We start from the raw sequence: 27,672 nt of genomic DNA, 5'->3' as shown, positions 1-27,672 counted from the left end.
GCCTTAAGGATAAAATAATACTAGCTACAGAGCAACAAATTAAGCAAAAGGGATACCAGTCTTACCTCCAGATGAGTATTGGAGTATGAAAACTGTATGAGATGGGAGTCCTGGGTAGAAGGCCCAGTTTCAGTTAAAGAAGAGGTAAAGAGGACTTTGGCAAAGTAGCACTGCATAAAATTAATCCACAAAAAATCAGTAGCTTTTCTGTATGCCAACAATGAGAAGAACAAGGCTGAAATAAGAAAAACAATTCCTTTTTGTAATAGCCTCAAAAAATAAAATACCTGGGAATTATCCAAAAAAAAGTAAAGGACTTCTATAATGAAAACTTTAACACCCTGAAAAAAGAAATTAAAGAAGATCTAAGGAAGTGGAAAAACTTCCCATGTTCCTGAATTGGGAGGATTAACATTGTGAAAATGGCAATACTGGCAAAAGCCATCTACAAACTCAATGCAGTACCCATCAATATCCCAACATCATTCTTGAATGAAATAGAAGAAGCAATCTAAAAATTCATATGGGATAATAGAAGACCCCAAATAGCAAAAACATCCTTAGCATGAGTGCTGGAGGAATATCAGTAGATCAAAACAGATTGGTACTGGCACAAGAACAGGCCCGAGGACCAATGTAATAGTATTGAAGACCCAGAAATGTAGGGCTTGAACTCTGAGCCTGGGTGCTGTTCTTGAGCTCTTTTGCCCAAAGCTAGTGCTCTAACACTTTGAGCCACAGCACCACTTCTGGTTTTCTAGTGGTGAATTGGAGATAAGAATTTCACAGACTTTCCTGCCTGGGCTGGCTTTGAACCTTAGTCCTCAAATCTCAGCCTCTTGAGTAGCTAGGGTTATAGGTATAAGCGACCAGTGCCTCATGCAAATCTTCCAACCTTATAGTAGTTCCAACTACTCCATCAGAAGTAGGCTGTAAGCTGGGAGCCAGTGGCTCACACCTATTATCTTAGCTACTCGGGAGGCTGAGATCTGAGAATTGCGATTCAGAACCAGCCCAGTCAGGAAAGTCTGTGAAATTCTTTTTTTTTTTTTTTTTCATTTCTTTATTGTCAAAGTAATGTACAGGGCTGGGGATATAGCCTAGTGGCAAGAGTGCCTGCCTCGGATACACGAGGCCCTAGGTTCGATTCCCCAGCACCACATATACAGAAAACGGCCAGAAGCGGCGCTGTGGCTCAAGTGGCAGAGTGCTAGCCTTGAGCGGGAAGAAGCCAGGGACAGTGCTCAGGCCCTGAGTCCAAGGCCCAGAACTGGCCAAAAAAAAAAAAAAAAAGTAACGTACAGAGGGGCTACAGTTTTATACGTAAGGCAGTAAGAACATTTCTTATCCAACTTGTTACCTCTTCCCTTATTTTTCCTCCCACCCTCCCTCCACATTCCCCCCCACACACACAAGTTATACAGTTGATTTATACCATAGAGTTTTGTAAGTATTGCTATTGCATTGATTTGTCTTTTTATCCTTTGTCTCTCCATTTTGGTATTCCCTTTCCCTTCCCTAGTTCCAGTACACATATATACAATATTCAGGGTACTAAAATTAGTTACAGTGTGAAATTCTTATCTCCAATTAACTGCTAGAAAACCAGAAGCGGTGCTGTGGCTCAAAGTGGTAGAGCACTAGCCTTGAGCAAATGTGCTCAGGGACAGTACCCAAGCCCTGAACTCAAGCCCCACACTGACCAAGAAAAAAGAAAAGAAAAAGAAAAAAGTAGATTTGTTTATAGATGTAAATTTGGATTTAGTCTGTAGAGTCTCAAAAACAACCTAAAAACCTTTCCAATGTTGTCTAGCTAAATGAGTTGTGGATGGAAGCAATGTTATGGAGCCCTACTGTGTGTGTTTGTCCATATGCTACTAGTGTAGAGAGACGGTCCTCACTAGTCTCTTTAGAGCACATATAAATACCACACTTTAAAACAACTGGGAAAACTTTGAGAGAATCACCAAAACAGTGAAAGAAAAGATTCAAGCAGAAGAGACTTGGCTTCAAGTATGGGAAAATTGTTCATATAAGCAGATTTGTTCTTGCTACGTGTGGTCCTAAGAGCAGGACTAGAATTAGTGACTGGACAGTAGATACAGAGACCCATTTGAATGCTAATGTATTGTTCATTTATCATACTGTGTTCACAAAGAAACTGTTCTTTATATTTCACACAGTGACGTATAAATGAAAATATAGCTTCATTTTCAGGACTACTGCTAAAGGGAGAAATCAGATGAACTATGGGAGATCCCAAGGTCGTGGGTAAATCCTTTAAGCTAGCTTGTTAATTTGTTCTGGAACATGACAAGAAATTTTACTACTGAGCCCAACTTGCCATCTCACACTGAGATTACAAAACGATAAAAGGAAGATGACAAAAAAAAAAAAGACAGAAAAACCTATCACAAATACCAGAAAAGAAACTAAAATTGCATTTACTCACAGATGGTGAATCATCCTCAGTTACCTTAATTATAGCATATTATTATCACAGATGTTACTGGAGGAAAGAAGGTTATAATCAAGCCTTATCTCAATTATTTTAATCATCTTTTGGGATTGAGTGTTTATAATAAAACGAATCATTTAAACCCTGTAGAGTTTAATTCACAGAATACTACAATGTCTAAAGTTGATTGAAAATTCAAGCTGTGTGTTGAATAATATTTGTACTGTGCCATGCGAGCAGATTATAGTTTCCTGGGTGGTTCACTAATACATACATATAAAATAATTGTAGGGTTATAATATCATTTTATAGATAAGATTGGTATACAAGAGTTGCTTTAAGTGGAAATAGTTTTAGTAAGCTCGAAGTGAAAGTCTGGAATAGTATATGCTTACTCATTTGTCTTCTTAAAATATGGAAGTGAAACACTAAGAATTTTAGAGTTCATTCTAGCTACCTTATGGGTAAAGATCACAGAGGCCCTTAAGTCATGAATTCACCAGCTAATGTCAGCTGAAACAGATAGGCCAAGGGTTTTTTTGTGTGTGGTTTTTTTTTTTTTTTATTTCCCTTGCATTGTAGAATTTAAGCCAACTTTGTAGAATCATTCTTCCAATTTTGGGCAAGTCAACATTAAGATATGGAAGCCCATGTCATAGTAATTGACTTTCAACCAAATAAAAGATTTTTCAATCAAATATTATTTGACATAGCTTTCAAAAATATTTGTCTAATATCCTGTGTGGGAATATATACTCTTTGGATGAATCTGTCTATATAGTTAAACAACTTGACTGGTCAGAGTAAATAGTATTAATGTTATTCTAAACCTTCTCTTCTTACTGGTATTCTGTGAAGTCTGGGAAAGGCAATAACAGGTAATTATTTTTTCCGGACCCTCTACTTAAACAGAGACCTGAGGAGCAAGCTCTGAAAACCTTAAGTTACTTATTTCTCCTTAGGAATTTTGGGGGGCTTTGGTTTGTTGGGTTTTGTTTAGTTTTTTGTTGGTTGTAGGACTTTGAACTCAGGGGCTGGGCACTGCCCTTGAGCTTTTTCTTTCAAGGCTAGCACTCTACCACATTGGGCGATTGTGGCTCATGCCTGTAATCCTAGCTACTCAGGAGACTGAGATCTGAGGATTGTGATTCCAACTCAGCCCAGGCAGAAAAGTCTGTGAGACTCTTATCTCCAGTTAACCACCAGAAAATCAGAAGTGGTGCTGTGGCTCAACGTGGTAGAGTGCTAACCTTGAGCAAAGAGAACTCAGAGACAGCCCCAGGCCCTGAGTTCAAATCCCCCAGTACTAGGGCTTGAACTCAGGGCCTGAGCACTGTCCCTAGCTGCTTTTGCTTAAGGCTAGCACTCTACCTCTTGAGCCACAGCACCACTTCTGGCTTTTTCTGTTTATGTGGTCCTGAGGAATCGAACTCAGGGCTTCATGCATGCTAGGCAAGCACTCTACCACTAGGCCACAATCCCAGCCCTAAAAATATGTACCTTTAAAAATATTTTCACTGTTGTCTTTTAGTTTTATAAAGAGAAATATAGCAAGTTATGCAAAGTGAAATTTCAAGAGTTTTTGTTTCATTTTATTTTTTACTGGGTCTTGAGCTAGAACTCAGGGCTTGAAGTTCTTGCTCTGCTTGCTTGCTTAGTGCTCTGCCACTTGAGCTACACCCTCAATACAGCTGTTTACTGATGATTTGGGGCTAGACTTGCACAGACATTTTTGTCTGGGGTTGATTTCCATCTCAGCCTTCTGAGTTGCTAGGATCACGTGTATGAGTCACAGCGCTCAGCTGAATTTCTTGTTGTTATTGTTGTTTTGAGTTGGGTTTTTTGTTGTTTTTTTAATATCCTCTTAATGTTGACGTACTTTAAAACTTTTTCTTTTCTTCTTTTTGAGGTCTTCATCCTTCCTTCCTCCTAAATGTCTTTCGTTTTCTTTTGCCCAATATCAAAGTACCTACAACTTAAAAATAATGCAAGCCTGCTCTGACTGCCCTGTGTAGATTCCAGCTCTCTTGGTGCCCCTCATGCTGCTCTATTTTTTTTTAATTTGTTTAACAGAGTAAAGTATTCTGATTCATGTTGTTGGAACAAATTTATTTATTCTACTTGGGGATCTTTTTCATAGTGGAGTTACCAGTCTTAATTGGCTAGTGCTCTACCACTTGAACCATAGCTCCACTTCCAGCTTTTTTTTTTTTTTTTTTTTTTTTAAGTGGAGATAAGAGTCTCACAGATTTTCCTGGCCAGGCTGGCTTCAAACTGTGATCCTAAGAGTGCCACTTCCTGAGTCGGTGGGATTACCCAGGCATGATCCACTGGTGCCCAGTTGAATAGATCTTTTTAACTGAGCATATAGCCATTCCCAAAACTTCTGAAAACTTTGGAGGGAATTTAAGACCAAAAGCAATCTAGCTAAAAAGACAGAAGATCTGCACATAGACCAGAGCTGTTGGGCTGGGAATGTGGCCTAGCAGTAGAGTGCTTGCCTAGTGTGCATGAAGGCCTGGGTTGGATTCCTCAGCACCACATAAACAGAAAAAGCCAGAAGTGGTGCTGTGCCTCAGGAGGTAGAGTGCTAGCCTTGAGCAAAAGGAAGCCAGGGACAGCGCTCAGGCCCTGAGTTCCAAGCCCTCAAGACTGGCCAAAAACAAAACAAAACCAAATAGGACCAGAGCTGTTCCTCAAAGTATAATCCACAGTTCAAGCCTGGACAAGAAACTCAGTAATTTAACATTAATTTTATTCATTATATAATTCAAAAAATCCCCAGAAATTCAAGAAGTTTAGAAAATGGAGTACATTTGTGTGTGTGCTTAGGTATGTTGTGTGTGTGCCCACACATGTGTGTGACAATGCTAGGGTTTGAACCCAGGGCCTCAAACTCATGCTCAGCTTTTTTGCTCCTGACTGGCATTCTGCCACATGAGCCACATCTCCAGTTCTAGCTTTCTGCTCATTAATTGGAAATAAGAATCTCACATATTTCTGCTAGGATTATAGCTGTGAGCCTCCAACATTTGACCTGCAGCACATTTTGAAGTAAGTACTATAATCCTACAAAAATTTTTCATAGCATGAAACATTTTTCTGGGATTTTTTTTTTCAATATTGGTATGTGGACACAAGGACTCTTACTACTTGAGCCATGCCTCAAGACATTGTTTTGATTGGGGGTGGAGGGGAAAGGATACAACCTAGCAAACTTCTCTGGCTATGCTGGCCTTAAACCATGGTCTACAAGATCTCTACTTCCTAGGATTATGGATATGTACTACCTGCACTGGCTATGAAATATGTTTTCAATGTATAACAGTTTTAGCAGAGAAATGAGAAGTCTTACCCAAGCAATAGAAAATATTTTGAACTGGGAAAAAGGCAGAAACTTACAGATATGAAATGCTAATACCAAGCAAAGTAAGCACAAAGAATTTAATATCAAGCACATTAACATTGAAACTATTGAAAGTCAGTGACGAAAACCAAGAGAAAAACCATATAGTACAACATAGAACAGTGTAGTAAGTTCTCCTGTAAGTTCTCCTGTGAGTTTACATCTCACCTGGCATGAGAAACACTGGACTCAAAGAGTTGACCAAAATGTTTAAAGTGCTGAATGAAAACAATTGCCAGACAAAAATTCTGTATTTTGTGACAAGATCTTCCAAGAATGGAAGCAGAAAAAAAGACATCGGGTAAAAGAAAACTAAGAGAACTTACGGCCCACATACTTGTTCTATTAAAATAAAAAATAAAGCTTTCTTCAGGCTGATCAGAAATGATAATCGAGTAGAAAATCAAATTTTCAGAGAAAGAATGAAGATTAATTTATAAGAAATGACAAAGCTGGGTGCCAGTGGCTCATGCCTATAATCCTAGTTACTCAAGAAACTGAGATCTGGGGATCGAGATTCAAAGCCAGTCTAGGCAGGAGAATTCATGAGATTCTATCTCCAATGACTCACCAGAAAACCAGAAGTGGTGCTGTGGCTCAAGTGGTAGGGCCCTAGCCTTGAGCTGAAGAGCTCAGAGATAGTGCCCAGGCCCAGAGTTCAAGCCCCATGACCAACAGCAACAACAACAACAAAAAAAATCTTAGTCAACTTTAGTGAACAGTAACCCCATAAGCAAGAAACAGAGGGAATGATACTATTTGGTTGTTTTCACCCGGCAAAATCCTGAATTCAATTGAAAACATAATTGGAGACCAGAAAAGCATTGCTAGAAGGAAAAAGAAAAACAAGTTTTGCAACGCTCCCATGTTATGATGTGCCTTGCCATCTAAGAAACTAATGGTTAATTCAGTATTATTTAAAGAGTTCAAATTTGGACAAACGAACTGTACGAGCTAAACTTCTGACAAAGACCTAAGAGTATCCTTTCTACATTCTTCTCTCACTGAGCAGAGCTGGTTCTCAAAACGGAGCCTCTTTATATGGCATAAGAAAGAGGTTTTTCATTTAAGCTGATTATTTATCAAAAAGCAATCTAGATGACAGCAGCAGTGTGCTCCATGGCATCCCTCACCTCTTCATGGTGCTCCAGGGAGAATTCGGGCAGTAACTGCTACTGTGTGTTTTGCAGTATCTTCAAGGGTATTTTTCAAGTTGAATGTAAAATTTACCTCTTCCCAGGTATCTTTAGGATGTGAACAGTCTGCACTTTCTACTTTAGCACACTGTTGTGTAATAATTCATTATATTAAGGAAAGTGCCTCCAGAAAAATCATTTTGTGTTTCTGTAGTCTCAAAACCTAAGCGACATAGTGGTTACTGTAACAAAAGGGTTGTGAATTACTTGAATAATCACAATAATGTGTTTCATCAAACATATTTCAGTAGTTTTCTTTTGGCATAATCTCTGTAGCATGGAGAATAAATTAAAAGTAGGAAATAGTTTATGTCATCTAGAAGTAGAAAAGCATGGTAGTTTTCAATAATGTGTCTTCCAGACTCAAAAGTATCATAATATTTTTCATATGATTATTACTGTGTTGTACATACACATAGAAAGAGACAGAGACAGAGATTGTCCCCTAGCAGGAAAATATTTACTTCATTTGAGTATTAAGGCTACGGGTGGGTTGTCTGTTTTTGTCTGTTTTGTTTTGCTTCACTTTGTGAAACTTTTCTTTAGTGTTGTTTACTGCTACTAAAGTAATAGGGCTCCCTGCTGACACTTCTGACTGTACCCTATCAAACAGGATAAGCATTGACACATAGGAAATACGTGTTAGTAGGCTTGAAGTATATGGGATTTTGACTTTCCTTGTTATATCAGATCTGTATTGTAAACTAGCTAGAATGTTTCCCAGAAGAAAATAATAGCAATGTCTTCCTTTGGAAAGAGCACTTCATTAATTTTTTTTTCTCTACAAAACAGGATAAATAGTCTTTGATCTCTTCTGCTTCCCTACCTCATAACATCAATTGCAGTTCCTTGTCTGTAAGACTCACAGTAGTAAATATTTTTGAGTTCTCAGTGTTGGAAAAATTCTGGCATTTTATAGCATTACCCACGACCCCAGCCACCACAGTGTGGACGGAACATCCTGTCTATGGTCTTACTCATTTCCCCAGTAAGCATCCAGAAATACGTATTTTCCCAGTGGCTCCATTTCTCCTTCACTGAATCCTCCATGCTTTCATCTTCTTAGCTCTGTAAGAGGCTCCATAGTATTTCTTTGCTTTAATTAATCATTTCTGAGTAACTCTCACCCTTGGATGGAATCTGGAATTCTTGTTTTTGTTGCCAGTCCTGGGGCGTGGACTCAGGGCCACTGTCCCTGGACTCAGCACTGTCCCTGGCTTCTTTTTGCTCGAGGCTAGCACTCTACCACTTGAGCCACAGCACCACTTCCGGCTTTTTTCTATATATGTGGTGCTGAGGAATCGAACCCAGGGCTTCATGTATAGGATGCGAGCACTTTACCACTAGGCCATATTCCCAGCCCTTGGATGGAAATCTGAAAGGAGATAAAAGGAATACTAGTAGCCAAAGTGGGAAGACTCTTATACCGTCCCTATTCCAGCTTGTCTGCCCCCCAAAAGCCAGAACCACCTCTTCCACACAGCCCATCCATACCTTGGTTCTCAGAGAGGCAGTATTATGTCTGATATTGATCCATGACAACCTGGAAAGGAGGAAAAGATACTTAAAGAGAGGATCTCCCTGACTTCTGCTCATTAGTACCTCAGATTCTGTGCCAGACCCTAAGGGAAGGGTCCTCATTCACTGCACAGTGGAAACCATGTTGTCTATCCTTCCCCAGCAAGGAGGTGAGAGTTGAAATCAGGTCCCTGACCTCCTAGATTTGCATTTGATGAGCAGTTGAGGAGACTTACCCCGTCCATCTCCTTTGTGGCTCATTGCCAGCCTCTTTATCAGAACTTCATGAGCCTCATCACTTCGCATCTTTTCCATGGCCACAATATCAGGGCCCTTTAGCCCTCCACTCCTCTCCCCTATTGTCATCCCCGTCTGGCTTCTGAGTTTGAAATGGTCAGAAAGCAGCCACCTTCAGATAACTAGAAAAACAACGACATTTTCGTTCTCTTGGAATTTTTTGTGTGAGAAACTCATGTGCTTTGCAGAATATTTACAAGAACAGTTCTGGAGATTAATTAGAGGTCTTAGATTGGCTTTTGGCCATTAAACTCAGTAGTCATTTGTAGTTCTGCTCTACAAAGCACTGATGATTATCCTTTAACCAACTTAGTTTTTGTGTTATAAAGCCAACTAATTTTCCCACCACAGGTAATGAGCCCTGTTTTTAAATTAAACCTTTCAGTATTTCCTAGTTTTGCTTATTTTCTGAATTTAAAAGCCCATGCATAATTATTAAACATGTAGGTCATTAAGTTTGAAGTGGTTCATAAGCATAATACTTAGAAATGGATTTTTGCTCTTTACTCATAAGAGACTAAAAAAGCCGTGGTGTGGACATGCCAGTCCTTAGTTCACATGACTGATCAAAATCACACTTTAAATAACTTGAAAAACTCTCCTTTCCTCGGTCTTTCCCTTGTATAATCAAAGTGCTGGCCTTAATAGAGCAAGCTCCGGGGGACTCCCTCCAAGTGAATGCACAGGCTTCCCTCCCCAGCCTGCACTTGGAGATAGCCCCTCTCAGTGCCACCAGGCTTCTAAAATTGAAGTAAAAAAAATGAATGTAGCTTGTGGTCCTAAGACCGTGGAAGAAGAGAAAATGGATTAAACAGAGAGGAAGCTGAAGAGTGCACTGGTGTTCCCTCCTTGCTCGTTTTGTTCATTGTTTCTGGTGGTGGCTGAAGCCAGCATCTCCCTCCGTGTGGACCTCCAGCGTTTCCTCAGTGTGGCTGGGCATGCTCGCTAGGGCGAGGCTAATCAGCTCCAGGCCTCTCTGCGCCACTCCAAGCCTGCCAGGCTCTTGAAAGCCCATGAGTTTCAGACTTTGTCTTCCTTAGTTTTTATAATTAAGGCCTGGAGCCATTATTTAAGACTTTTACCTTCTCCTGCCTTCTCAAGTGTTCATTTGACTATTTTATGGGGGTGGGAGGGCATAATAGTGTGTTTTCTAAGCAAATCCAAAGTACACATATTAAAATTTGTCAAGTTAACCTTTGACTGAAATTTGCTTGAATTCAACAAGTATATTTAAATATATTTTAACCAATTCTGAATCTATATGAAAAGTGTTGAGTTTTTACTTTTTAATATTTTATTATATTTATGTCATGTGAAGGAGTTGCCATTTAACAAAGCAGTTTATGAATACAGTACATCTTGATCAGTGTCACCCCTCTCACCATTCTCACCCATCTCTCACAAGTCACCCCTTTCTTTTTCACTTGTCTTAAGTTTGTAGAATAGAGATTGACTTTTCTTTTTCTTTTTCTTTTTCTTTTTCTTTTTCTTTTTTTTTTTTTTTTTTTTGCCGGTCCTGATTTTAGGACCTGGGGTTTATCCCTGAGCCTCTCTATGCTCAAGGCTAGCACTCTACCATTTGAGCCACAGCGCCACTTCTGGCTTTTTCTATTTATGTGGTACTGAGAAATCGAACCTAGGGCTACATGCATGCTGGGCAAGCACTCTACCACTAAGCCACATTCCCAGTCCTAGAGATTGAATTTTTGACTAGTTTTAAGTTTAAAAAAAAATTAAATAGGGCTATTTTGATGAGCAATGGAATGGCTTTACTTAAACCCCAACTTTTTTTTTATTTCAACCTTAAAATATAAATGATGCTTTGATTAAATGAGGCTTTTCACATTTCAGATGAATTGTTTCAATACTTTGAGGTATATGCTATTCTTCACAACTCCCTGCAGATTGACTTTCTGTAATTTTACTCTCTTGTACCTGGTTATTAATTTGTTTTTATATATGGAATTTCCCCAACTCTGATCTAAATTGAATGCTAAGGATATTTTAACAGTGGCTGAATGGGGAGAATTAGGATTAAGTGATGAAGACTGTCAGCCTGCTCTTCTATAGTAATTTTAACAGCCCTATAGGTTAAAAGGCCTCATTAGTGGACTTGACGCCCAGTAGCAGTGTCCTTTCTTGAAGGGACTCTGCATATCCATGCAGCCCTAACCTCCATGCTATTACAGGGCTGGAATGAAGCCTGGAAGTTTCCTGTAGCATAGGCCATCTGGCCCAGCAGTGATAAGCAAAGATAGGCTGGCTCCTTGAAGGAGCTGTTCAGAAAAGTTCCCTAACGGACCAATTTCCCCCTGTGGACCATTCATTTATCAGGAAATGGAATTGGTTACAGGGTTTCCCACATTTCCAAACCTCCCTGATGAAATCCAGTTTCTACCAAAGTTCAGGAGAAGCTTTAACTCTTTATTATTGGTTCCCAGGGACAGCACTTGAGGTCTCTGTCCCTGGTACCCCATCAGTACATGGTTTGAGAAGGGATGAGAGTAGGTAGCAGGATGGGGTGAGACTGGGGGCGGCTTTCATGAACATCAAAAGATGACCCCTTAGAAACAGGATTTTTTAAAATCATTTTTGAAACTACAGGGACTGATTTTTCCACTCCAAAGATGAAAGCCTTCAAACATGACATGAATCATCTTATTGGCAGCATAACCTAGTAACTTAGACCAGAGATAGTTTTTAGACTTTATGAAACTAGAAGAAATAAGAATAAAGAGAGTGTAGTTGTATGGCACAGAAACTGTTTGGGTAAGTGAAGGTTAAATTACTACAAACTGAATAATCTAGTTCGTATGTCTAAGCAACGGAACTAGGCTAAATTATTGAAAATATTCTGACGTACTGAATCATTTCGTTTTGTAAAGCAAAATCGGTCAAGCAGGACGTTTTGTTGTAGGCTCGTCCGTTTGGTGCCGTCTCCATCTATGACCGCCTGTGTTTGGAATTAGCAGGCCCAGAGGTAATATGGCACAGTGTGCATGTGGCAGTTATTATGACTGTGGAAGTGGTTGCTGGCTAATTGATAGCAGTAGCAACTAGAGACAGCCTTATTTAATTCTCAATAGTCCCTACAACAGGACGCTATAAATGGGTCCCTTTGTAGTCTGTTTGTCTGTTGTCCTTTCTCTGTCATTAACTATGTGATAGAATTAATGTATATACTTGATAAAAATTTAGAAATAAATTTATTTGACTCTTTTTTCTCCTTTGGAGATTCTTTTCATATGACATTTAGCCCTGATCATTTCAGGCCCCCAACTAAGTAGACAATTACTATATCAGTGAGCCTGTTGCCTTTGCCTATTATAGCTTCTATTAGCTAAAAATGTACTTGTGGTCACAAAGCCAACCCTTCCCCTATGCCAGCTGGTGGCTTTGCTCATAATCTGAGCCCTGAAGAGACATACTGGTTCCATAATGCAAAAATGAATGAATCATTCCCTCTATTCATCACTAGAAGATAAGCTTTTGTGAACTCGAATTGCATTTAGACCATTGTGTCCATGGTTTCAATTGTATCCCAGAATGTTACACAGACTAAAGTGGGTGGTTACTTTTTCTCAAGGATGATCTTATTTTTCTCCATTCAATTTTAATATGTTTATAGCAAAAGAACATATTTTTGGAAATGAAAGCACAGTCTTTTATTAATAATGTCCATTAGAGGAATTTCACTACTGAAAATGTTCAAAGAGTGTGCCTAGTTCTTTTCCTTTTTCCTAACAACCTTCTCTATGAAATAAGTATCCATCTTATCAATTCTGTGTACTCAGTTGGTTGATAAATAAATGTCTGGTCAATAATATAAAAGACCTGTTTTCATCTGTAATGATTTGTGCTCTGGCACTAATGCAGCATCTGAAAGTTAAAACAAAATCATTGAATATTTAAGTCCTTTGTACATACTCTTTACATTCCACCATCTAACTTATCGTGATTAGCAGTCCCTTTTGAAGAGAAAACTCTAAGTTAATTCTGAGGGATTTCCAGATCAGTACCCAGGGGGGTACAAGGAGCCATGTGGGCTCACCATTGTTGTCTTTACTTATGGTGTTCTCACAGTCCTTCTTAGACCTCTTGAGTCCTTGAATAAATATCTCCAACATCCAATGGCTAACATTCCTCTCTTCACAAAGCTACTATTTGCAATAGGGATTTTCTTGCCTTCTATTTATTTGTTCAAGTAGTACTGACTGAGCAACTCCTGCGTGTGCAGCACTTTGCTCTAGCTAGTGGTTGTCTCTTAAAGAGTCCAACTGTGTAGGAGGGCACAGTTTCTAAAACAGCATCCAAAGAAACAGCTTTCCTACTCTCTTTTTCAAATGTGCTAATCTTAAACTAATTATGGGTGCAAATGGCTCGGGGGATTCGAGACAAAGGAAGAAAGCTGCCAAACTCAGGGCTTTGAGATACCTTGATTTCCTTGAAATGAGAAATGACTGTAGACAGAAGGCAGACCCAAAGCCAACTCTGTGAAGCGTGTCTATAGAGAAGCAGGCAGGGTGCTGTAGGGCATAAGAGTAAATCAGGGCTTCCCAAGCTCTGTGGTTTGTCCATCTATTTCTCATACTGCTAGGGCAGGCTTGGCCTACTTACCTCCTGGAGCAGTTGGAGAATAAATAAGCAACTAGTACATGTGGTCTCCAGCACAGAGCTAGAGTTCTGTGATGGTTTGCAAATACTACCTTCTCACTTACCTATCAGTTTCACTTTTCTAGAACAAAGGCAAGAATTAGGGCCATACCATTTGAACAATCAAAATGGGGAGACCATGAGCTTCTTACTCAAGCCTGGCATTCATTGCTTGCTTTATACATGGTTTTAACAAGCTTAGCCATCTGGTTCCCAAGTCGGTAGTAGATTAGAAGCCACAACATACAAGAACTGCTGCAAGTCCATCTAGTCAACAAGTAGTAAAAATTGAGGGCTACTTGTCTTCATTAACAAGAGAAGGCACAGAAAACAGCACATGTAAATACTGCTTTTCAGTGTCTTTCTTAAGAAGTTTTACAAGTCTTTCAAGGTCATGACCCTGAAAAAAAAGTTGGGACAATTCCCAGACATAGATCTGATATTGTCTCCCCTAGAGAAATATAAAAGCCCCTTGGTTCAGAACAGCTCAGAGAATACCTAAATCTATAGGTTCAAAGCCACCAGCCTGAACTTTCAAAACAGAGAAATTGCAAAATGCAAAATAACTTGATTTAGTGATTTCTTTGGAATCATATCAAGATTCTTTCAAATATTAATTTTTATCATATTTTGCGGAGGAGGGGGAAGGGGTCAGTCATGGGGCTTGAACTCAGGGCCTGGGCACTGTCCCTGAGTTTTTTCACTCAAGGCTAGATCTCTACCACTTTGAGCCACAGTGCCACTTTGGTTTCCTGATAGTTAATTGGAGATAAGAGTTTCACAGACTTTCCTCTCCAAACTGGCTTAGAACTGAGATCCTCAAATCTCAGCCTCCTGAGTATCTAGGATTATAGGCATGAGCCACCACTATCCAGCCAACTTTCACTTCGATGAACACATTAATAACTGTCAAGACTAACTTACCTAGTTAACTTACACATTGCCCCTAGGCAAGGTACAGATAAAATGAGGCTGGACCAGGCTGTCTTAAATTTGAAGATCTTATTTCCATCACCAATTTATTGGACTACTTTTGTTTTTCCCATGTTCCTCAGTATGCATTCATTTTACTCTCAGTATTTTATATAAATATAAAGAGGCATATAGGAACTGCTCCTTCATGTTGCAATTTTTTTGTTGTTGTTGTTGGTCATGGGGCTTGAACTCTGGGCCTGGGTGCTGTCCCTGAGCTTTTCAGTTCAAGGCTAGCACTCTACCACTTGACCCACGGCACTACTTCCAGTTTTCTGGCGGTTAATTGGAGATAAGAATCTCATGGACTTTCCTGCTTGGGCTGGCTTTGAAGGACGATCCTCAGATCTCTGCTTCCTGAGTAGCTAGGATTACAGGCATTAGCCACCAGCACCTAACTTGTGTTTCAATACTTTTTTAAATGAGAACATATTGTTATAGAATTTCCTCTGCTTCTGGTGTTTTTGAGATGCTTTAGTATGTATATTTGTGAAAAAAGACTTATCAGTTACATGCAGATATAGTCCGGTAAAGATGAGGTTTGGGCCAAACACCAGTGGCTCACATCTGTAATCCTAGCTACTCAGGGGGCTAAAATCTGAGATCATGATTAGAAGCCAGACTTAGCAGGAAAGTCCATGAGAATCTTACCTCCAACTAACTGCCGAAAAGCTGGAAGTGGAGCTATGGCTCAAGTGGTAGAGTGCTAGCCTTTTGCCAAAAAAAAAAAAACTTCAGGGGTAGTGCCCAGGCCCTAAGTTAAAGCCCAAGGACCAGAACAAAAACAAAACAACAAAAACAAAAACATGGTTTGGGATGTAACTACTAGAGAAAAAACATATGAGAAGTAACTTCCTTTTATTAAATGTCTACTCAGCATATGAGAACTGCACTTCTTTTTTTTTTTTTTTGGCCAGTCCTGGGGCTTGGACTCAGGGCCTGAACACTGTCCCTGGCTTATTTTTGCTCAAGGCTAGCACTCTGCTGCTAGCACTCTGCCACTTGAGCCACAGCGCCACTTCTGGCCATTTTCTGTATATGTGGTGCTGGGGAATTGAACCCAGGGCCTCATGTATACAAGGCAAGCACTCTTGCCACTAGGCCATATTCCCAGCCCTGAGAACTGCACTTTTAAAAGAAGTTCTAACACATTAATCCAAATGTTGTAGATTTAAGGGAGAACCCAAATGATATAATTCTTTAGAAAGGCTAACTCACAGTCCAACTAAATACATACCAGGAATCAGGTACTCAAAAGTAGGGGTAGAAGCCAGGTGGCTCATGCCTGTAATCCTAGCTTCTCAGGAGGCTGAGATCTGAGGATTTATGGTTCAAAGTCAGCCCAGGCAGGAAAGTCCATGAGACTCATCTCCAGTTAACCGCCAGAAAACCAGAAGTGGCACCATGGCTCAAATGGTAGAGCACTAGCCTTGAGCTGAAGAGCTCAGGGACAGTACCTAGGCCCAGAGTTCAAGCCCGACGACCAACAAAATAAATAGGTAGGTAGGTAGGTAGGTAGGTAGGTAGGTAGGTAGGTAGGTAGATAGATAGATAGATAGATAGATAGATAGATAGATAAAAGTAGGGGTAGAATCAAGGGGAGTAGGGTAGACAAATGAAGGGAGAGGGGAAGCAGTTATAAAATTCAATGTATATTCTCCAAAATTAAAACAATTGAGGGGGCTGGGAATATGGCCTAGTGGCAAGAGTGCTTGCCTTGTGTACATGAAGCCCTGGGTTTGATTCCTCAGCACCACATATATAGAAAAGGCCAGAAGTGGTGCTGTTGCTCAAGTGGCAGAGTGCTAGCCTTGAGCAAAAAGAAACCAGGGACAGTGCTCAGGCCCAAGTTCAAGCCCCAGGACTGGCAAAAAAAAAAAAAACTGAGAGAGAGTGTAGTGTTGGGAGAGATGAGGGAGAATGATGAAAGAGATTACATTGATCAACACTCATTGTATTTATAACTGCTTCATTGAATGCCAACTTCTTTGTGCAATAGCTTGATGATAAAATGAAAATGTAAAGAAAATGTAGCCAAATAGCAGGGTGCTCACATTTTTTTCAGTTGTTGTGATTTATCTTACATTTTCACCTCAAGCATTCTAGCCTACCAAAAACTTATGTTATAAAATGATTTACAGAGCACCCTGAATGGTGGTGCACAACTGTAATTCCCGTGTACAAGAGACTGAAAACAAGGTTATAAACTCAAGGTCAGCCTGGGTTACATAAAAAGATACTGGAAGGAAGGAGGGAGGGAGGGAGGGAGGGAGGAAGGGAGAGAAGGAAAGAAGGAAGGAAGGAAGGAAGGAAGGAAGGAAGGAAGGAAGGAAGGAAGGAAGGAAGGAAGGAAGGAAGGAAAGACAAGAACAAAATTTCAACTGCATTCTCTGTATCCTGTCCCAGGAGCAGCATCGCACTAAACCACTTAACACTCTCTTTAGTGAAGCCTTAGAGCTTATAGGACATGTTGTTTAAAAGAAGTTACAGAGGAGCCATTCCTGAACTTTATTCTTTTTTGGGGGTGGGGGCAGGGGAGGTCCTGGGGCTTGAAATTAGGGCCTGAGTACTATCTCGTAGCTTTTTTTCGCTCAAGGTTAGCACTCTACCACTTGCACCATAGCTCTATTTAAGGGGGTTTTGGTGGATAATTGGAGAGTCTACAGACTTTTCTTCTCCAGATTTTGAATTGTGATCCTCAGATCTTATCCTCCTGAGTAGCTAGAATTACAGGTATAAGCCATGGGCATCTGGTGCTTCCTTTAGTCTTAAGAAAATAGACCAAAAAGGAAAAAAAATCCTTTGTTCTATATATAATTAGAATAAAGAGAAATTTTAGAAATCCTCCATGTAAAAAATTACTATCTTGGGCTGGGGATATGGCCTAGTGGCAAGAGTGCTTGTATGGAGAGCTTTGCAAAAATGAAGGTTTGCAAAATTGTGCGTCTGCCATATGTTTGCATGTTGAAAGACATTTTCCTTTAAATGATAAGTGACTTTAGAAATAATAAGGATATAAAAAAAGAAGTTCTAAATAATTGAAATTTCAGAAGTTCATTTTTACTGACCCACTAGTGGGTAGGTTTGTGAAACATGATTTTTTTTGTTGTTTTCTTTTTCCTTTTGTTATACTGGGGATGAAATGTAGGAGCTTCACCCATGCTAGACCAGTACTGTAGCACTGACCTACATCCCCCTTCCCATCCTGTTTTGAAATCAGAATTTATATTTCAAACATGGAATCTGCCCAAGAATGCTATTTTTCTTGGCATGACAGTTGTTCTGATCAAATTTTATATCGCGTACAAGGTTCTGTGTCATTTTAAAAATTACAAACTTGGGTTTTTTTTCAGAAATAAAACATTTTAAAAGTTAATCCTCTCGAGAGTGTCCATTTACACTATTTCCCTTCCAAAGTCATGTGCACATGACTACTCAAGCTCTTGGAAGTGCTTTTTCCCACCACCACCGACTCCTCTCTTCCAGGCCTGTCCTACTACCCAGCAGCCCAGTTCTGACGGCTCTGCTGATGCTCTGCATGATCTATGTGTCCTCCCCTTGGGACTGCCCCTGTGGAGATGTGCTTCCTCTCACCACTCTCAGGCAGAGACTGTCCTGAACCACATTGTGTTTTCTTGCTCTATTACATAATGCCTTTCACTTCTTTAGTTCTGCCTAAATATTATTTATAAGATAAAAATTCAAGACAGCTGGGAATGTGGCTTAGCGGTAGAGTGCTTGCCTAGCATGCACAAAGCCCTGGGTTCCATTCCTCAGCACCACATAAACAGAAACAGCTGGAAGTGGCGCTGTGGTTCAAGAGGCAGAGTGCTACCCTTGAGCAAAAAGAAGCCAGGGACAGTGCTCAGGCCCTGAGTCCAAGCTCCAGGATTGGCAAAAAAAAAAAATCAAGACAATTTATTTCCCCAACTTTTTAGCAAAAAGGAAGAATCTTGAGTCGTGTTGTTTCTCCTTAACTTATTGCTTTGGTAACTCTCCTAACATGAGCTGTTCCTGCATGAGCTTTGCGTTGTGTGGGAAATTGCACCGAGTGTGGAATAATATCAGTGGAGATTCCTTAGACATTTGTGTTTGTTTTTAACTTGCTGAAGATGTACTTGTTCTAAGTTCCTTTGTCTTAAAAATAGGTGTGTTTCATGAACATTCAGAGTAGTAGTTCTACTTAATCTAGATCTGCCACACTGAGAAAAGGGAAGTTGAGAGGTTCATAACACTATTAATGGCAGAACATTTCAGGTAGAGAAAGTTCCTGCTTAGGGATTGGTTTGGGTTTTTTTGCCCTCAGAGTAAGGCTATGGCTTTCCAAGTTTATATAAAGTCCATCTTTCCTTTCCCTCACTTCCATTCTCAACCCTCATCTCCCAAAGTGAAAAGATCAAATGAGGAGAGAATCTGGAATTAAATTTGGATGTACACTTCTGAGAGGAATAACTTTGTGTGGAGGCTGAGCCCCTCATTGGAATCACTTGTTCTAAACTTGGAAGCCTTAACCCTAAGGTCTTAATTCCCATTTCCTTCCCACATCATTCAAGGGAAAGGGGTAAATGCAGACAGCATGGCCATCACATGTGTCCTAGACGTGGGGAGAAGGATTGAAACTGTGCCATTGGCATGAAGCACCCTGGATCCATTCCATTGCACCTCTTGTCTCCAACATTAAGAGCTTGCTGTATTTCCTGAAACTATGAGACATTTTGCTAGGCATCCATGTATGGCAGGAGCCTTGAACAGCCCATGAAGGCATTGCATTTGCAGGCCTCAGAACTCCTGATGAGGCATTGGTCAATGGGTCCTGAGTGTGAAGCTGGCTAAGGATGCTACTAAGACTGAAACAAAAGGTAATCATCAGTGACAATAAGTCTGCCCTTGTCCCTAAGCCATTGTTATTGGCTCCAATAGTTCAAAACTGATGAACATGCAGAAATAAGTAAAACATACTCCTTCAGAAATATGATGGAGGCTTTCTCCCAGGCCATCTTTTCCAATGCTTGTGGAAGCAGGAAAATTGTAATTTTGACACGCCTTCTAGACAGCTTGCGCAGTCTGTGCTCTGAGGCAGTTTGGCCTAGACACTTAGTCAAGGCACTGTGAGGTCAGTTGAACCAGAACTTTTGCCAGAGGCAGCCCGGCTGGAGAAACCATAGTAAAAAGATAAAGATGCATTAGGACAGAGTCAGCCAGAGGATAGAAACCAAATTCTACATGGCTGTTTATTGGCTTTAGTGAAAAACGAAAGTGACAAAGGTCATTGGACTCAAAACATGCCAAATTTGATCACAGACAGAGGAGGCCATTCAGTTAGTATCTAGCTAGACCTGTCACTTTTGAACCTAGATTGCCCTTTCTGGGGAGACACAGTTGGGAAAGGTTGCCCAGTCTCCTACTCTTCACCCCTCCTCTGTTCTCTCTGTCATCTCTTAGATCCAAACCCTCATCTGGTATCACTTCAACTCTGGCACTAATTCTGCAGCTGCTCCTCCCGTAGGGCTGCTCTTCCTCCAAACCCAAATCCAGCCAGGGTACCATGTGGGAACTGTGCAAACAAATGCTGTGGGCAGGCAGGACTGAGCCTGGAGAAGACCCGGCAGGGCTGGCTGCACAAAGGAGGGGAAGCATGGGGGCCAGCTCAGCAGCAAAGACAGTGTGGGGACGGGAAAGGTAGCTATATGAGCAGTCTCAGACACGGGTGGAGGCTGCTTGAGTCTGGAACGAACAGAGGATCTGGGGAGTTCCTTTGTGCCGAGGCCAGTTGTTTGGGTAAGAAGAGAAGCAGATAGAGCCAAGAGGTCAAGCATAGTCATTTGTGGAGTTCCTAGAATCCAGCCAAATCAGAACTGGCAATTATTACATGGTACTTTCTAATGTTGGGTTACATTGGAGAATTGCTTTTAGTGATTTTTTTTTCCATTTGCATTTATCTTGGCTCTCCAAGTAAATGTTAAGATCCCTAAGGGCAGGGACCATATTTCATGTTTTTATTAAATGCTTTTATGGTACAAAGGGTCACCCTGTAATTTAATTTATTCTCATATTGGGTTATCTTAAAGTGGAACAAAAAGTTCTTACCTGTTTGATAATACTCGGGGGTAAAATTATGTAATGTCTGGAATTGGCACAAAACAATCTGGAGGAAAGAAGTTGAGGTAGATAAAACAGTGGCTATGAGTTAATTACTTGGAGCTGGCCAATGGGCACAGTTCAATGGCCCATCCTCTCTACTTTTGTGAATGTAGGGATGGGTAATTGTCTCTGATGAAATGTTGGGCCTACTGTAGAACCAAGTAAGCCTTCACCTTGTAAAGCCCAGTTCTGCCCCAGTTTTTCTTGTGAGCTAGGCCCGGTACTTCTTCTTACCAGCTGAGACTACTGCTATAGCCCTGACCACCAGAACAGCCGAGTAAACAACCACCCATCAGCCAGATGGCAAAGAAGACCATTAGACTACTGCATTTGTTAAAAGCATCCGTGGTTATAATTATAATGTAAATATTAGCAATAAGAAAGGAAGGATAGATTGAGTGAGCGGGTCACCTCTTGTCTCAGTCTGTTCAGGCTTCTATAACAAAACACTGTCAAACCGGGTGGCTTATAAACAATAGAAATTGGATTTCTTGCAGTGATAGATGCTAGAAGTCTAAGATGAAGGCATTGCTAAGTCTTGTATCCAGTGCAGTACAGTTTCTGGTTCATCCTTCCCTCTTAGCTGTGTCCTAATCACCTCCCAAAGCCCCGCTTTCTAATGGCATCACCATGGTGATTAGGCTCCAACATGAATGGGTGGGTGGGAAGATAGACACAGTCAGACCATAGCCCCCTCAAAAGGGATTTCATCAGAATTTTATGCTAAAGCAGCTTTCTTTATCAGAAAGTGCTTTGTGTCTTTAGTTGGATAAAGAAATCACACAGAAGACACACTACAGTATAAATTCCTCTTTAAAAAACCCAAAAATTCTCTCTTCCTTAATCTGCTTCTTTGGGAAGTAAAGCAGTATTTAAAAAGCTCCAGAATTCATGTTGTCTTCCTTTCATGTTGAGCAGACTTTAGTTCTTCAGAGGGGAAATCAGTAGTTTACACCCTGTTGTCTTATTTAGACCAAATTTTGATTTAAAAAAAAAATGTGTTCCACCATTCTTTTTGTTCTAAATTAGCCTTATTAGTTGTTTCCTAAGTTCTAAAATATGGTATATTATTTAAATTTTCCCTTGTAAGATTCTTTAAAATGTTTTGTGAATATTTTTTCAAAATAAATTCCAATTTTGCTTAATTTTGCATGTGCAATATATAAGAAATTGAAGCTAGGCACTGATAGTTCACGCCTGTCATCCTAGCTGCTCAGGAGGCTGCGATCTGAGGATGGGAGGTTCCAAGCCAGCCAGGGCAGGAAAGTCCCTGAGACTCTTATCTCCAATTAATCACAGAAAAAGCTGGAAGTGGTAGCTCAAGTGGTAGAGTGCTAGCCTTGAACAAGAGAGAGAGAAGCGAGGAAGGAACTTGAAATAACCATGACTGATTGCTGAAAGTAAGAGATAAGCAATTCATTTTTCTTTGTTGAAAGATAGAAATTTAGAATAATTATAGCCTGTGCTATAAAATTTGACTCCTTACTCTTAGACCACTCTTGTGTTTTGGAAATCACTACAGATCTAAAAGTGTTTTACTTGCTGTGTTTTATTTGCTTTCTGGGACATTGACTTGAAAAATAATAATAATTATAGAGGTTGAATAGAGAAGGGAAGAGCCTCTCTAGTTTCCTGTCCTTTGGCTGTGACCTTTGTTGTTGGATAAGGTAGGGCAAGGTGCTGTGTCTAGCCAGCAACACTGCCTGGCACTTAGCGGGCCTCCCAACCCACGTGAATCATTTCAACATCACGGCCAGTCTTCAGCATCGTTCTCTCCACTGGTCAGAGCAGGCCTCATCAGCTGTAATGGTTTGCAGATGAGGTAACTCAATGTCAAGGAGGTGACATTACTTGTCCAAGTTTGTTAATGTCAGAGCCAGCTCTAAAATTCACATGTCCTGATTTTTCCCTCCATTTGACCGTTCACTGTCTAGATGGCAGTGGTACATGTTGGTCATAAAAATTTATACTTCCTTATCATGGTACTTATTTAAATTTCAAATAATTGGTAAATATGACAGTTACCATGGAGAGTTTTAAGTGCCAACTGCCTGCCTTTTGCCAATCTGTCTCAGCTGGGGAAATAAAACAAGGCAGAAGTCAGTGTTGTGCTTGGCCCAGCTTCAGCTTCATACTCTGAATGGCTTAGGGCCCAGCGGCTCCCAAGGCCTGGCCAAACCCTGAATTGATATTGGGGATCTTACCACCTTGACTTGTACCTACAGCATTCAGAGCCATTGCCAAGGGAAGTGAAGCAAATATGGATTCTTGCTTCCTTGCCTTGCTTGTAGCCACCAACTTACAGGTTTCAGCAAGAACGTGTGTGTGTGCTCCGTGGCCCTGCCTGGCTAGTCCTTGAGTAGAGGGTCAGTGATAGGCCCAGGCTCTAGTAGCAGCCCTCCTCACCAAGTGTAGTCATCACAAGCATCCCACTCTTGCTTAGTACTGCTGCTTTGCTACCTCAAGACATGCCTCTCCTTTCAATTGCCTGCTGTGCTGGTGCTTATTCTTAAAGTTGTAGACTTGTAAATCTTCCCTGCATTAAACATAGAGAAAAAAATCAAATTGTACTCATCTACTTAAGTTTCTAACCTGACTGGAAACCAGTTCAAGACTCCATTTTGGTATGATTGCCACCAACGCTTTTAGTAATGTAAGTGAATTATGTCTTTTTGTCCAGGAAAGGGAAAAAAGTGGGAATCATGAATGGCATAAGATAGGCTTTTTTTTTTTTTTTTTCCTTTTGCCAGTTCTAGGGCTTGAGCTCAGGGCCTGGGCACTGTCCCTGAGCTTCTTTTGTTCAAGGCTAGCACTCTACCACTTGAGCCAGCCTGACAAGGTCCTGTTTATGTGGTACTCAGGAATGGAGCCCAGGGCTGCATGCATGCTGTGCAAGCACTCTACCGCTAAGCCACCTTCCCAGCCATAGGATAGGCTTTTGCAAATGAAGGATTTTATCTTTGTCTTGGCTTTACAAATATTGATATTTTATGCTGGAAATATGGCCTAGTGGTACAGTGCTTGCCTTGTATACATGAAGCCCTGGGTTCAATTCCTCAGCACCACATATATAGAAAAAGCCAGAAGTGGCGCTGTGGCTCAAGTGGCAGAGTGCTAGCCTTGAGCTAAAAGAAACCAGGGACAGTGCTCAGGCCCTGAGTCTCAAGCCCCAGGACTAGCCCCCCCAAAAAAAAAATACACACACACACACACTGATATTTTCACATTCACTAGTTCTCTGCAAGTATTTTCTTCAGCCATGAAATTTGAGCTTTGGGTGTTTGATTCGTGATTACATCATCACCTACCCCTTGTTTATTCTCCTATTTCTATATTAGTTTTAGAAAAGAGTATTTGAAATATTGTTTTCTACAATATTGACAATCCAAGCATCCTGTCCTTTAGTGGTCTATTTAGATGGTCTATTTAGGTGGCCCTAGTCTAAAGAAGGACCCTGAGCACTCTAGTGGCCTTTGAGTCTCTGAGTTGTCCCAGTGGTCCTGTCTTCATTTCAGGAAGGAAGGAGCAGGAGTGACAAAGAAACAGATGTGGCATGAGAAACACCAAAGTTCCTTTCAATTTTTTCCCTCCTTTCCTACTTCTACTTCCCCAACCTGGCCACATGGTGCCCCTGTGGCTATGCCAGCCCAGTGCCACCACTCCATTGCAGTCAGTCACCTGCTGGTGTTCATTCATTTGCTGTGAGCCTTCCTAGAATGTTCCTTGCACCTAGAGGAAAACCTTCATCCTCCCAGCCATACCAGTCTTTGGCTCCCCCTGGTCTTAACCTTCCCAGTCTCACTGCAAGGAAACCTTTGCCCAAGAGAAAAAATTCAAATTCACTAACCAAGACGCTGTGCCATCCTATGGTTCTGCCAGGTTAGCCCCTGTGCTGGGGGTCACTGGATCATGAGAGAGCTGTGCAAAATCCTGCAGGTTCTTAACTTCAAAGCACAGAGTGTTGCTACTGTAGGTTGGACAGAACTCACAGCACTTTGTATTCAGAATCCATCTCCTAGCATCATCATCATCTCTGCGTATGTTACCAGCAGTGATATTAAAATAATTAATGATTCATATACTAGTGGAACTGGGAGGCTTCTGGCAAAATTTGAACCAAGAAGACTGACTGGAAGCACCACTTTTTGCCACCTTTTCTGTTTGCTTCCTGCTCACTCTCACTTGGTTCTCAAGCCCCATGAGCATATTCCCAGCCTGTGTCATAGGCTAGACTAGCCAAAGGCCCAAAACACTCCCTTACGTTTTGTTGTTCTCATTCAGTAAGCCAGTCTGCGTAGCTGTGAAGGAAGTAAACACATCACATGATGTGTTTTTGATTCATTGATGACACATGTTGGAATAACAGTGTCTCACTGGGCAAGGAAGCCACAGGTCTGGCTCAGCCTGTCATGGTTTGTGCTTGGGTCACTAGGAAATACAGCCATGAGAAATACAAAGACTAAGCTTTAAATGATTTTTTTTTTAATTCAGAATTTAGGATTCAGAGTATCCGGGGCTATATAGTACAGTGACAGAGTACTTACCTCTGAGAGCTGTGAAATATGAAAGGATGAATGGACAAGCATCAGGGGAAAAAAAGTGGGAAACTAAATAGATTGAAGAAAATATCATTGGGGCAGTAGCTGTAAATGAATGTTAATAGCCAAAGCCTGGCTTTTACTTTGTGCTAAGGACTAATCATAATGTAACTTTCTAATAGTAATACCCCTTAGAGGCTTGAAAACTGTCAAGTTTGCTTATAACCTAAATCCTTAGAATTTCTGAAGACATTCGTATTGTCCAGAGAGGTCACTATTTGTCTGAGTTGGAATTCCCTTCCAGATAATCTCTTTGACGTACTGTGACAGAGGTTGTGTTTCCCCCTGATAGCATTACCTAACTCTCAGTGACGCACCTGTCTGGCCTGGGGGAGGTAGGTGAAGCCTTCTGTCTGCCCTTGTCCCTCCATTGTCTCTCCAGTCTCTAAATATCACTTCACACGTAACTCCCAGCACGGTCATCTCTGCCATGACAAAGATCTTATTTAGCAAGAATTTTTCTGTAAAAAGATAGTATAAAGTTTAAGCTAGGTGCTGGTGGCTCACACCTATAATCCTAACTACTCAGGAGGCTGAGGTCTGAGGACCACAGCTCAAAGCCAGCCCAGGCAATAAACTCCTCATGAGATTCATATCTCTAATTAACCATTCAAAAACTCCAGTGGTACTGTGGCTCAAAGTGGTAACGCACTAGCCTTGAGCAAGAAGACCTTAGGGACAGTGCCCAGGCCCCAAGTTCAAGCCCTACAACTGACAAAATGGAAGAATGATTATCACAGATATAGAGGGATTAATTTACATTTTATAGCCATGTGTTTGTCTTTTTTTTAATTTTTCAACCTTGACAAGAGTCAAAAGTAAAAGACAAACCAGGCTTCAGTAGTTCACACTTATACCTAGCTATGCAGCAGGCTGAGATCTAAGGATTATAATTCAATGCAAACCTCGGCAGGAAAGTCTGTGAGACTTTCTTTTCTCTAATAAACTACCAAAAAAGCCAGAAGTGGAGTTATGGCTCAAACACTACCCTCAAGCTGAAAAAGCTCAGAGACAATGCCCAGACCCTGAGTTGAAATCATTAGAGGGCCATCAAAATAAAGAGAAAAAAGGTAAAAGAGTACACTGAAAAGTGAACTTCTGAGCCGAATGATGTGGTATACACCTACATGTAATCCCAGCTGTGTAAGAGGCAGAGATTGGAAGATCAAAATTCAAGGCTATCCGTGGGCAAAGAGCTCAAGACCTTATCTTAAAAATAAAAGCAAAACATTAAGGGTATGACTTGCCTAGACAAGCACAAGGCTCTGATTTCAAATGATAGTATATTATGCATCAATATAAGACCCCCATGCATTTGTTAAGAAGTTTAGTTCCTTGTCTGTAATTAGGTACATGTATACAACAGTAACCATGTATATCAACATCATCCATTATCTGCTCTGGATTTTCCTAGGAGAGACTATCACGGTGGTAGGATAGTTGGCAATTTGAGAAGTTCATTAGTCTGTTATGCAGAAGTACAGTAGACGCACGAAATCTGTGGGTACATGGTTCTGGGAATACTGTGTTGAAGAAAAACTGCTAATGCTCAGGATGTGCAGATTCATGACTGCACTGCCCAACTTCAGCTAAATTTCCACATTATCACTTATAATTCAACACATTTTTGCTTTGCTTTTTAGGTACCATTTGCTCTTTGGGGAGGTGTATTTTCACAAAATTAAGGAAAGGGACACAAACATTCAACAGATCACACACAATTTAAGCACAGCTGACAACAATGTGAAACTGAGTTTCTCTGTGTCAACTGAACTACATAATGAATGCATGGGAATTTAAACTTTTTGGTTTTGGCTTTTCTTTGAATATGTTGATTTATTTTGACTATGCGCTCAAAATCACATATAATAACTATGAGTGGGACAGTGGCTCGGGCCTGTAATCCTAGCTACCTGAGAAGTTAAGACCTAAAGGATTACAGTTCAGAGCCCACCAGGACAGAAAAGTCCACCGTCTCCAATTAGCAAAATACCAAGCTGGAGGTGTGGCTCAACTGGTAGAATCCCAGCCATGAGCAGGAAAGCAGAGCAAGAACACAAGGTTCTGAATCCAAGCCTCAGTACCAGCACAAACAGAAAACAAATAAATATGAGTAAGTCAGGCTTACTGTTTTGTCCTCCAAGTTTCAAATCATACATCTCATTTAGTGTTCTCCATGCCATTGGCTTAATATGGCTCATTTGTTCCTAAATAACTCTGGGCAATTTTTTCACTAATTCATTAGCATATAGGACCCAATTTTCCAAACTTCTAATTTTATATATAACTCTGAGTTGCCCAAAAATAATTTGCACCCCTTTATTTGTCATTTGATTAAAAAAAATACCTGGTAAGCCTCTGGTCGTATGCTAAGCACTAGAATATACGTGGGATGGGGGTTCTACCCTTGTGAAGCTGTGTTCTGGTTAGAAT

The 27,672-nt window shown here is 40.7% G+C and overlaps 1 protein-coding gene and 1 long non-coding RNA gene across 4 annotated transcripts in view; one reads left to right on the top strand and one right to left on the bottom strand.

The window, feature by feature from the left end:
* Dym (dymeclin) overlaps positions 1 to 27,672 on the top strand; it is a 276,321-nt gene that overhangs the window by 239,872 nt on the left and 8,777 nt on the right. The gene's annotated exons all lie outside the window — the stretch shown is intronic.
* LOC125364064 lies at positions 3,693 to 15,788 on the bottom strand. The gene is made up of 3 exons (XR_007213404.1): positions 15,630 to 15,788; positions 15,353 to 15,395; positions 3,693 to 3,708 (listed from the first exon to the last, which is right to left on the bottom strand). It is a non-coding gene; the product is annotated as an uncharacterized LOC125364064 (long non-coding RNA).

This window comes from Perognathus longimembris, chromosome 15 (genome assembly GCF_023159225.1).
Source record: "Perognathus longimembris pacificus isolate PPM17 chromosome 15, ASM2315922v1, whole genome shotgun sequence".
NCBI lineage: Eukaryota > Metazoa > Chordata > Mammalia > Rodentia > Heteromyidae > Perognathus > Perognathus longimembris.
Note: the sequence above shows the minus strand (reverse complement) of the source record. Positions and strands in the feature narration are given on the sequence as shown.